Raw genomic sequence first — 12678 nt, 5'->3', positions numbered from 1 at the left:
TTTTATGCCCTTTTTATATTTCTTTTTGTGTCTTAAAATTCACTTGCAACTAAATCATTAAATGTTACTTTTTGGGGGGCATTTCATTTTCTTGGAATTTAATTTTGTTTCCAGGGGTCATTGGATTTAAGTGTCATAAATAAATAAATAAATAAATAAATAAATAAATAAATAAATAAATAAATAAATAAATAAATAAATAAATAAATAAATAAATAAATAAATAAATAAATAAATAAATAAATAAATAGATAGCATCACCGCGGGGAGGGGGGTGATGATAACTTCCTCAATGGCTCAAGGGGGCGTTTCCTTCAAAAAGGTTAAGAACCACTGCCCTATAGGATCAGTGGGCAAGTCAGTTAGAGAGTCTCCAGGCCTTTATCTACCACCTTCTTGCTGGACCAAGTACTTAGATGTCAGGGGTGCATAACATAAACCTCTTTGAACAAGTCTGACCTAAAAAGAACACTTTGCATTTACTTAGCACCTTAGCAAGTACAGGCACCAGGGCTTTGTGATTCCTTAGAACACACAACAGCTCAGCGAGGTAGGATTCTGAATAGTAGCAAACTTGTGCCCCCTTGCACTTACTGGAATTAGCTAGACCTTTGCTGTTCAAGAGACCAGTCCTCAACAAGCTTTTTAAGATTACATTTTTATTAGAAAAATAAAGTTTCATAGGATAATCAGTTTGTATTGCATAAGCATAGCATTCAAGAACATATTCAAAGATTATTGCAGTTTAATAAAATAACTATTTCCCAACTAAAATAAGAAACATCTAAAAGCTGTCTTTATGGTAGGCTATATAGGGTAAGTCCACCTCTTTCTTTCTACTGCAAGCTACATGCTCACCAACATCAAAGTCCACCATCAGTCTTAATTCATCATCAGAAAAAGAATAATTGTAAAAAAGACTCATTTCACATAATTCTCCATTTTCTACTTTCCCAAATCTCCTGCCTTCCTTCTCCATCCCTCTAGCTGTTAACCAATTAGATTTTAGGGGTCATTCTTCTTTTCTCCACCCCTTATTCCCACGAGAGATGCAGGTGTTGTTTGTCTTCCCCAATTATCCAGGAATATTGAATCTTCTTCGTTATCTCGTTCCTTGCTGTAACTGTCTGCAAGAAAACTCTCATGGCATCTCAGAAAAACACATTCCAAAGGCCTTCAAATCATCTTTACAAAGAACAATTCTGACTCCATGTTACATTTCTCTTGGCTACATATCCCATTCTCATTACAGTGGGGTCTTGACTTGAGAACTTAATCCGTATTGGAAGGCGGTTCTCAAGTCAAAAAGTTCTCAAGTCAAATCTGCATTTCCCATAGGAATGCATTGAAAACCATTTGATCCGTATCTGCTCTTTTCCGTCCATAGAAACTAATAGGAAGCTGCTATTCTGACTTCGACCACTAGAGGGGGATATTTTGTTTCTTTTTTTCTTAGGTCAAGAAAGGTTCAGGGAAGGCAGGGAAAATACAGTCCAGGCAGTACAGTACCAGGCAGTCCGAAGACTGTCTCCCAATCCACTCTCTAAACGCTGGGAGGAGTGAGGAAGCAGACAGGCACCCTTTTCACTGGCCAACAGTTAACTGAAAGTTCACATTTTGCACTTTCCCTGCCTCCCACATGGTTTTTTTCAGTTCTTAACTCAAATCTAAGTATGTAAGTCAAGTCAATATTTACCTATGAGAGTGGTTCTTAAGTCAAAATGTTCTTAACTCACGCCGTTCTTAAGTCAAGACCCCACTGTACATGCTTTTTAAACCACATATCTCATGATCATGACAAACCACCCTTTAAATTTAGAAAATTGAGGTTTTTTGAAGCCTCCATTTTTTATTGCAGCTAAATTACATCAAAGCAAAATTGGATTACATGTTTTGGCTTAGTTACTAATTTAAATCTATGTTAAAGTTACACAATATAATACATGCAAACATTTCAATTATGCATTCTACCCAGCAAAACATTGAGGTAGGAAACAATTGTAATAGCAGCATTTGAATACAAAACTTTGGGTTAAGGAATTCTAGAAATCTGAAAAATAGAAAACAGTCATGTGAATAGTAAAAAAGAACTCTGTTAGTACTCTGATGTTTTACTCTCTAATAGTAAAACAAACTCTGGTTATGTTTAAGAACCAGTAAACCAGTAAAACAGAAAGAATTTTTCCAACCATCTGCCACGTCTGAAATTCCACAGTGCATCCTGGACAGACTTGGCAACAACGGTCAGCTTCCCAGGAAGATGCTGAATGTTAAAATCAAACTCCTGTAAAATTAAACTCCAACGCAACAACTTTTTGTCATGAGATCTCATTCTTTGCAACCAAATCAATGCATGATGATCAGTTTGCAAGGTAAATTTGCGCCCCCACAAATATGGTTTTAAAAGCTGAATAGCCCAAAGAATAGAACATGCTTCTCTTTCATGTACAAAGTTTTTTTTCCTTGGGGCGACAGCTCTCTATTGAAATATGAAATTGGATGACAAGTTTCATCATCCCCTTTTTGCAACAACACAGCTCCTAATCCCCAATCAGAGGCATTGGTGTGCAAGACAAAGTGTTTGTCAAAATCAAATGATTTCAAAATAGGAGCAGAAACAATTTTAGCTTTCAAAGCATCAAAAGCCTCTTGACACTCGTGTCCAATTCACCATGACACACTTTTGTTTCTTTACTAGCCTTGTCAAGGGTAAAGCCAAATCACTGAAATTAGGAATGAATTTTCTGTAGTAACCAACTAGGCCCAAAAATGATTGAACCTGCTTCTTTGAAGTCGGGGTAGGACAATTCTGTATGGCATCTATCTTGGGTTGAATTTCCGCCTGCCCAATCAAATGACCCAAATAGAAAACTTTGCCTTGTATCCACTGACACTTGCTGGCTTGGACTGTCAGACCAGCATTCTGCAATCTACACAACATAATTTTAATGTGAGACATATGAGAAACAAAATCAGGGCTAAAAATAGCTAAGTCATCAAGGTATGCTGAGGCAAATGACAAATATTGTAGGATTTTGTCCATTAATTTCTGAAAAGTCAGAGCTGAGTTTTTTAGAGGATACGGGAGCTTCTTCAAACGGAAAGTCCCCATGTGGCTTATAAAACTGGATTTGTCCTTCGAGCTCTCGTCTAATTTTAATTGGAATAGTCCAGCAAAAAGATTTATGAGTGACACATACTAAGCGCTGGATATTTTCTCAATCAGAGAATCCATGCATGGTAAAGGATAAGAATCAGGAACAGTTATGTAATTTAACTTTCTATAGTCCACTTCAGACACAGCTTGATCCAAAATTTCTCCAGTATCACTTTTCTTTGGCACAACAACAGCAGGATTACCCCATTCAGAATTACTGGGTTCTATGATACCCAATTCCAACATTTTTGAATCGCCTTTTCCATATCTCTAGTATGAGCTGCTGCAATCTGATAGGGACTGCACTTTACATGTGGACTGTCCCCAGTATTGATAACATGTGTAATGAGATCAGTAGAACCAGGTTTGTCAGAAAAACATCTTGGTGATAGTCAAGAATTAAAGAAAGCCATTCGTGTTCATCAGAAAAACTTGAATCATCAGAATCATCCAGTTCATTTACATCATTTCCAAAAACAGGCAAAATAAGTTCTTTATCTGGGTTATCAAAAGCGGTTCTGCACATCAACATAACAGCCACTTTGTGCTGATACAATTTCAGGCAGTTAACATGACAAATGATAGGTTTCCTCCCAAAACCAGGAATTTGAACAAGATACTTCACAGTTCCAAGTCTCTGCAAAATTCTACCTGGGCCTTCCCAAGCACTCTCTAGTTGGTCAGATCCTGGAGGTTTTAAAGCAAAGACTAAATCTCCAACGGCAAATTCTCTGTACTTTGCATCCTGGCATAAATGATAAGAACAAACAAATACTCTCACACTTTTCTTCATTTTTGGCCAATAAAAATATTTATTGACACTGCAAAGACTTTTTGTGTCCCTGATGTCCAAGGTAAGGAGAATCATGTACAAGTTCTAAAACTTGGTTCCGGACTTCTCGGGGAATGACTAGTTTTTTGGACGGGTTCAGGTTTTTCTCAAAGCTTTGGGTAAGCTTGCAATATGACGGGGTACTGACAAGTATTGAGCCTTTCCATTGAGCCTTTCCCAGAAAAGATTGAGCTAGAAAGCTATACATTGCAGGGTGTATTGGCCAATTTGTCTGTATTCAATGGTGCAAAAATCAACTACCTATGATTTTAACTTATCTTTCATGTTCAGGTCCAAATTGAACATGGCAGCACCTCCAGAAAAGTTGAAAGAGCATAGGACCATAAGCAAGTTCCTGTTTCTCCAAGGGAAAGGTGCAAAGCAGTTCCATAATGAAATGTCACAAACTGTGGGTGACAGTGGCCCTTCATATGCAACACTTAAACTTTGGGGATTCTCTGGAGAAAGAATTCTCCATTAAAGCATCTCCTGCCTCTGGCAAAGCTGCTCTGGTGTTTCTCTCTGAATCATAAAGTAATTTAGATTCTTTTGTAGTGAAATTTGTCACATCTGCTTGAGAACGCGAATCTGCGACAGAAAAATCTATGTTCTCTAGCCTTTTAGGCAAAGTCTATGAGTCCATTATATTAGTAACAGTCTTTTTCTCTTCTGAGCAATAATTAGCCATAGGAATGGCTTGCTCCAGTTCTGCTTGTTTTGTTTGGAAAGATTCTGGCTCATTTGTGAACAGTTCTTCAGATAAAGCCTAAAAAATTGCATTTAAATCATTTGAAGGCATATTATTAAAAGTAAGTTTGTTTGTTTGAAAAAATCTCTGCTTTAAGTAGATATTTTCCTGGAGTATCATCTTTCTGGGCCTCTTCTCTGTCCATGGCACCTCTCAGGAATTCACCTGTGTGACGTCTACCCTCGTGCCCCTTTGCTTGACCTTCAAGCCTCAGAGCACACAAAGGCAAACAATCTCTTTTACACTTGCTGCCACCAGGTGATCTTTAAATCACCATTACTTCAGAAAGATTCAGGTCCACACTTCAAGTTCTTTTAAATAAAACTTTGGTTTATTGATTACAGAGATTGATTCATAAATATCTTCAGTAGCTAATCACACCTCAGAATTTCCCAAACTACACATTCTATTACAATCCCTGACTCTGCTCTCACTGATTCAATCTCTACCGCCTGACTTTTACATTTCTTACTGACTTAAACTGCCTTAATCTACCACTTGACTCTGACCCCGCCTCTTATAGCATCTCTCCCAGCTCCGCCTCACAGCAATATGAATATTCATAAACCATTACATAATACAACAAGAACCATATATCTAATAAATGGAGAATGCTACAACCTGTTACCTGAAAATCTTCTCCTTTGGTCGGCTGAGGGTTAACTCTTTGCAGCCCTGGAGTTTCATCTCTCTGTGTCTTCTTTTTGTCTATGACACCTCTCCCAAAGATATCTGGTAACTGAAAATCTTCTCCCTCAGCTTGTTGTGGGTTAACTCCTCTCCGTTTGGAAGCTGGCAAGGCTGCTATCTGGGAAGGAAAATTCCCTGTAGCAGCTTCTGTCCCTATAGAAGGAAAGTCTTATTTCAGGGCGCCCCCACCATTGCGCTGGCTCATCTTGATGTAATCTGCGTTTATGATTGTGTTCCCACTCATCTGGACATGGTATCTGGCAATCCCTCTCTGGTCCTGCATCTCCGGCTTGGTTCTCCACTCACTTCTCTGCATGGGAAGGGATTCTTCTTGGGTAGTCTCTGTGTAGTCTGGAGCCCCTCTGGAAGCGGTGATTCCAAGCATACATGGGTAGTAAGTTAGGATGGGTGGCTGAGGAGTTGAAATTTCACTGTCCTTGCTGGCTTGCCACTAGGCTTGATAGGTATCAACTCCTTGCAGGCTGGTTTCTGGTGGAAAAGGCTTGTAGTTTGAGTATGCTACCTGCATTTCCTTGGGCAGAAAACTTTCATAGCTGGATGGTTCGTCCTATTCCTCCTCTAAATCCAATTGTCTTTCCCACTGTTCAGCTGCCATCTCCGCTTTCGGTCTGTGGGTTTCAGCGATGATTAGGTCTGTCTGAGCTGACAGGTAATCAGCCAATATCGAGGTTAGTTTGTCCATCTCCATTTTGGCATGTCACTTCAGAGCCTTAGTTCTGCCTGCGACTCCATGTTTTCTCCTACTCCACACTCTCTGTCTGCTTCTTTGCCTGAGCAAAAGTTAACAGTTCAGAAAACACTGTTTTGGCCCCTTGCCTAAGCAAAGCTGACAGTTTCCACAGAATAAAATTGTGGGAATTTCCCTGTCACTGCCTATTCTGCCTTAACAAAATAATAACAGTGGGAATTGCCACTTTATTCTGCAATCTTTGAACATGCAAAACTGATTTTCCTCAGAAAGATCTCTCAACAGCTTAGATCCTTGATCCCTCCACTGCCACCATGTCATGCTCATGGTCCCCTAAAGCAGTGATCCCCAACCTTGGGGCTCCATATGTTCTTGGACTTCAACTCCCAGAAATCCTGGCCAGCAGAAGTGGTGGTGGAGGCTTCTGGGAGTTGTAGTCCAAGAACATCTGGAGGCCCAAGATTGGGGACCACTGCCCTTAAGGATCAGTGGGGAAGTCAAAGATTATTATTAATAAAATAGCTGTTTCCCAACTAAAATAACAAACATCTAAAAGCTGTCTTTATGGTAGGCTATATAGGCTAAGCCCATCTCTTTCTTTCTACTGCAAGCTGCATGCTCACCAACACCAGTCAAAGTCCACCATCAGTCTTAATTCATCATCAGAAAAAGAATAATTGTAAAAAAGACTCATTTCACATAACACATTCTCCATTTTCTAGTTTCCCAAATCTCCTCCCTTCTTCTCCATCCCATTAGCTATTAACCAATTAGATTTTAGGGGTCGTTCTTCTTTTCTCTACCCCTTATTCTCATGAGAGATGCAGGGATCATTCTTCCCCATTATCCTGGAATGTTGAATCTTCTTCATTATCTGGTTCCTTGCTGTAACTGTCTGCAAGAAAACACTCTCACGGCATCTCAGAAAAACACATTCCAAAGGCCTTCAAATCATCCTTACAGAGAACAATTTTGACTCCATGTTACATTTCCCTTGACTTCATATCCCATTCTCATTACATGCTTTTTAAACCACATATCTCATGATCATGACAACAACCATTATGTTAGAGCAATGATGGCTAACATTTTTGAGCCTGAGTGCCAAAACGGTGACAGAAAACCAAATTATTATTTTTGAAGTGCCAACACTGCAATTAAATCTGAATACTGATGTTTTAGTTTAGAAAAAACAACTCATACAGTTGTCTTCAAAACTTTCAATGATACAAACACTTTTTATTGAAAAATAACCATTAACTCTAGTAAATGGAAACAAATTTTAAAGTAATACAAGCCAGGTAATTTATACAAACTTTAAAAATAATTATATGCATGTATTTTTGATAAGGGATATTCAACTTGGCATGCTTTTGCACAACATGATTTTTTGATGTTGTATGCATGCTTATAATTTGTCAAACCTTGACCCATATGCTGTTAGTTTGAGAGCAAAACATGCAGCACCCAGACAACCCAGATAGTGTGGCTGCTGACCTTGAGCCAGACATCCTGGAGAGTGAAGTCAAGTGGGCTAACAACAAGGCCAGTGGAGGTGATGGCATTCCAGCTGAACTATTTAAAATCTTAAAAGATGATGCTGTTAAGGTGCTACATTCAAAATGCCAGCAAGTTTGGAAAACTCAACAGTGGCCAGAGGACTGGAAGAGATCAGTCTACATCCCACTCCCAAAGAAGGGCAGCGCCAAAGAATGCTCCAACTACCATACAGTTACACTCATTTTGCACGCTGGCAAGGTTATGCTCAAAATCCTCCAAGGCAGGCTTCAGCAGTATGTGGACCAAGAACTCCCAGAAGTACAAGCTGGATTTCAAAGGGGCAGAGGAAGTAGAGACCAAATTGCTAACATGCGCTGGATTATGGAGAAAGTGAGAGAGTTCCAGAAAAATATCTACAGTGGTGCCTCGCTTAGCAATGTTAATTTGTTCCGAAAAATCGCTGCTAAGCGATTTCATCGCTAAGCGAAATGTGGTTTCCCATTGAAATGCATTGAAAACCAGATAATCCGTTCCAATAGGAACGAATTGCCGTCCTTAAGCGAAAATCGCCGTAGGAAACATCACTAAGCAAAACTCGGTTCCCCAATTGAAATGCATTGAAACATATTCAATGCATCTCAGTGGGGGAAAAACAACAACAACAAATTAAAATAGAGTCAGAACAAAGTCAGATTTTGTTAAAGGGTTTAAGTGCACTTTATGATTTCAAACATTTTAAACAGTAAACTTTAACTTTATAAATAACTGAAAAACATTTAAAAATAGCGAACATGAGGCTGTTTAAACCATCGTTAAGCGAAACAGGGGACCCAAAATTTAATCGCTATGTAAAGCATGGTCCCAACCATCGCTAAGCGAAAATCGCCCATAGGGATCATCACTAAAAGAAGCGCAAAAATGCTCCAAAAAAGTCATCGCTAAGCAATTTCATCGCTAAACGGAGCGCCTGTTAAACGAGGCACCACTGTACTTCTGCTTCATTGACTACGGACCACAACAAACTATGGCAAGTTTTTAAAGATATGGGAGTGCCTGACCACCTTATCTATCTCCTGAAAAATCTATATGTGGGACAGGAAGCAACAGTTAGAACTGGATATGGAACAACTGATTTGTTCAAAATGGGGAAAGAAGTACGATGATGCTGTATATTGTCTCCATGCTTATTTAACTTATATGCACAATATCTCATGAGAAAGGCTGGACTGGAGGAATCCCAAGCCAGAATTAAGATTGCCAGAAGAAATATCAACAACCTCAGATATGCAGATGATACCACACTGATGACAGAAAGTGAGGAGGAATTAAAGAACCTCTTAATAAGGGTGAAAGAGGAGAACGCAAAAAATGTGGTCTGAAGCTCAACATCAAAAAAACACAAAAACCCAAGATCATGGCCACTGGTCCCATTACCTCCTGGCACATAGAAAGGGAAGATATGGAGGCAGTGACGGATTTTACTTTCTTGGGCTCAGTGATCATTGCAGATGGGGACAGCAGCCAAGAAATTAAAAGACACCTGCTTCTTGGGAGGAAAGTGATTACTAACCTAGACAGCATCTTAAAAAGCAGAGACATCACCTTGCAAACAAAGGTACGCATAGTCAAAGCTATGGTTTTTCCAGTAGCGATGTATGGAATTGAGAGCTGGCCCATAACGGCAGCTGACCACAGAATAATTGATGCTTCTGACTTGTGGTCCTGGAGGAGGCTCTTGAGAGTCCCCTGGACTGCAAGGAGAACAAACCTATCCATTTTGAAGGAAATCAACCCTGAGTGCTCACTGGAAGGACAGATCCTGAAGCTGAGGCTCCAATACTTTGGCCATCTCATGAGAAGAGAAGACTCATTGGAAAAGACCCTGATGTTGAGAAAATGTGAAGGCAAGAGAAGCAGGGGACAACAGAGGACGAGATGGGTGGATAGTGTCACCGAAGCTGCGAACCTGAATTTGACCCAACTCCAGGAGGCAGTGAAAGACTCTTTGTGGGGTCATGAAGAGTTGGACATGACTTAACGACTAAACAACAACAACAATTATAAAGCTTATTAAGTACATTGAAATTCTGGACTTGTTTCCTCCAAAATAAACCACCCTCAGAAATGCAGCTATATATAGGAGTGCAGACTTTAAATACACATTTTATACACTACATAAAGTGTATATACACATTTTACTTATTGGAAATGTAGTGTTTGAAAAGAGTTTTACAGATAGCATGACTTGTCAGAAAGATAAGTAAAGCAAAATAAGTGTGGACTTTCACTACAAGGTAAAATAACCAAAGGGTACTGTACTACCATCATAAGAAGACAAGCTCACTGGAAAAGGCATCAATGCAAGAAAAAGTGCAAACAGTAGGAAAAGAGGAAGACTGCATATGAGATGGATTGACACAATAAAGAAACCCACAGTCTTTTGTTTGTAAGACCTTTTGTTTGGTGTTGTAGACAAAGTAGGACCAGGAGCAGAAAGACTGGGATTCAGATTTTGAGAATAAACTGTGATACTCTTGCCTGCTTTGGGGATGAGATATAGAGAAATGCAATTGCTACACACTGCTGTTCTCAGCAAGCTGCAGAGCTAAATGCAGTGGAGATTAACAGTTTTGAGTCAGTTTTGAGATAACACTCACACATACACACACACACACACTTTTTTTCTAAACTTTTAATTGTACAGCATTAACGCAGAACCCTTTGGCAAGGAAAAAAAACAAGTTCCCAAAGAGACACTCTGCTTTGATGAAACAAACTCAGAGTAACATTTATACCAGATAAAAGTGTACACAAACACCTCGCTCCCTTTATTTTGTACATACATTTGAAGTCGCATGTTCCTTCCCTCCTTAACCTGCAGCCTTTCCTCCTGTTTGCAAAGTTACCTCGGGCGGGGCTGGAAGAAGTCATTTGACTCCCGGGGGCCAGCTGTAACCAATCAAGCAGGCTTATCTCCAATCTCTTGAAGAAATCTCTTAAAGAAGGAATGCCAGAACCAAGGAAATTAGCAAGAAGAGGTGGCTGAGGATGGTTTGAGGTTTGGCTGTTGGGTGGGGTGGGGTAGCGTAGCGGGGTAGCAGGGGGGTAGTGCTCTGCTTGCATGCCAAGGGAGATGTCTCTGTATGCCACAGGCGGCACGCGTGCCATAGGTTCGCCATCACTGTGTTAGAGTGACACAAATATGAAAGTGACATATTTATCAGTGTGGGCAGATTGCACACCTCTAAGTAAAATTGGTACACAAGCTTTAATTGTAAAAATAAATTTCTGGCCACTGCCAAAACCTTGGCTTCCAGGACTAAATTCAGGAATATCCCCAAGCAATTAATTCAAATGGAGTACAGTCCTAAGTAGCACATTGGGAATTCCTGTTATCTAACCTGCTTTTTGACTTAACCTGTCTTGTTTGGATTTTACACACACTCTGGCACAAAATGTGGTCATAACCACTTATGAAAGTCTTTTTTATGTGGTCCTCATGCCTTTTTCCCCTGCCTCCAGCCTATCTTATAAATGTTGATACCTTTGATTCCTGATACTGTGACACCATTTACCACCTATTTGTACAATACTTTTGATTTTAGGTTGATGAGAGTAAAAGGGGCATTGGATATCCCACCGTAGAAGAGATATTTGTCATCATCCTAACTGCATTTGTACATAATGACAATCCACTATGTGCCTTCTTGAAATTTGGCTTCCAGCATAGTTAATAAGCCATGGTTCAGTGTCTTGCCAGAAATCTCTGTCTGGTGCTGTATTTTGCTGTTGGCTTGCCGACCTTAGCTTATTTAAGCAATGGTCTATCATGATATCTGATCCTGCAACTGTGGATTGCCTTTTGCTTGTTTCTGAAGTTGCTCAGCACTCTGAAAAAAGATGACAGAAAGGGTGAAAAAGAAAACAAAATGGAGAAGACAATTGCTTTAGTTGTTTGAGTGCAATTTGCAACTTGAGCAATAAACTATGATTAACACAAAAATGGTGTATTGTGACATATGAATATGCAGTTGCTGTCTTCTAGAAGTCAAATACCAAACAATTCCAGGAACATATCCTCTTTCTTATTCAAATTTTGAAATGGTAACCATATTTGAGGTTTACCTACACACCTAGCATAGTATACATATGTAAAGAAATCAGTGTGTGAGCACCATCATTTTATTATTTTCTGATGCTTTTTTATTATTAGAGTTTAATTGTACAGTTGAATTTATTTCAAAGTTTATTTGGTCAAAATATAATTCAGAGTTTAAACCTCTAACAAAGTGTCAGTACATTTTAGCTCATAAAATTACCTAGCAAATGCCTATATTAAAATGTGGTTTTATTTGATTCATATGCCATTTGATTTATAGGTTGGAGATTGCAGAGGTTTGTTACTTCTGGTTTGTTTGTTTATTTGTTTGTTTGTTTTGCACAGTGGAGGTTGAGACTACAGTTATTTTTCTTGGATAATTGTGTTGTTCTGTTTCAGGAACAACATCTGCACAAACAAAAAAGAGTCTTTAACAAGTTTATTTCAGTGTATGCTTTCATGGATTATAATCTGCTTCTTTAAGAAGTGTGTCTGAAGAAGTGGATTGTTGTCTGCAAAATCTTACATTGAAATAAATTTCTTAGACTTAAAAAGTGCCACAATACTTTCTATTGTTTCTGAAAATTTAGATATTTTAGGAACCCCTTGTTAACTTCTTGCAGTGGCTAAACTTTCTGAAAATAGTCTGCAAGATGTCTTGATCTAAAGTTTTGATGCATTCAAGTGTGGGGTTTCATGCCAGTTCGTGCCAGTTTGGTTGTGGGTGCAGATCAGTTTCCTTAGATAAACCCCTGGACTAGTTGGCCGTCTTAATTTACTGAGTCTTAAATTAATGTAGATGAGGCTAAAAAGTATAAAGTAGAAGTATGTTTTGCCAGTGATTTTAAGATTATGGCATTGTTGGTATTCAGCAGAGAGAAAGAGGATCCTCATTTGCTGGAATACAGTGGCTGGTGAGTCTGGTCAGAATAATTGATTGACA

At 39.1% G+C, this 12678-nt stretch overlaps 1 protein-coding gene across 3 annotated transcripts in view; it reads left to right on the top strand.

Annotated features, from left to right (window-relative positions):
* Positions 1–12678, top strand: part of PSMD14 (proteasome 26S subunit, non-ATPase 14) — an 86928-nt gene that overhangs the window by 8515 nt on the left and 65735 nt on the right. The gene's annotated exons all lie outside the window — the stretch shown is intronic.

Source organism: Pogona vitticeps, chromosome 1 (assembly GCF_051106095.1).
Source record: "Pogona vitticeps strain Pit_001003342236 chromosome 1, PviZW2.1, whole genome shotgun sequence".
NCBI lineage: Eukaryota > Metazoa > Chordata > Lepidosauria > Squamata > Agamidae > Pogona > Pogona vitticeps.
The sequence above is the reverse complement of the archived record's forward strand: the minus strand, read 5'-3'. Positions and strand labels throughout refer to the sequence as shown.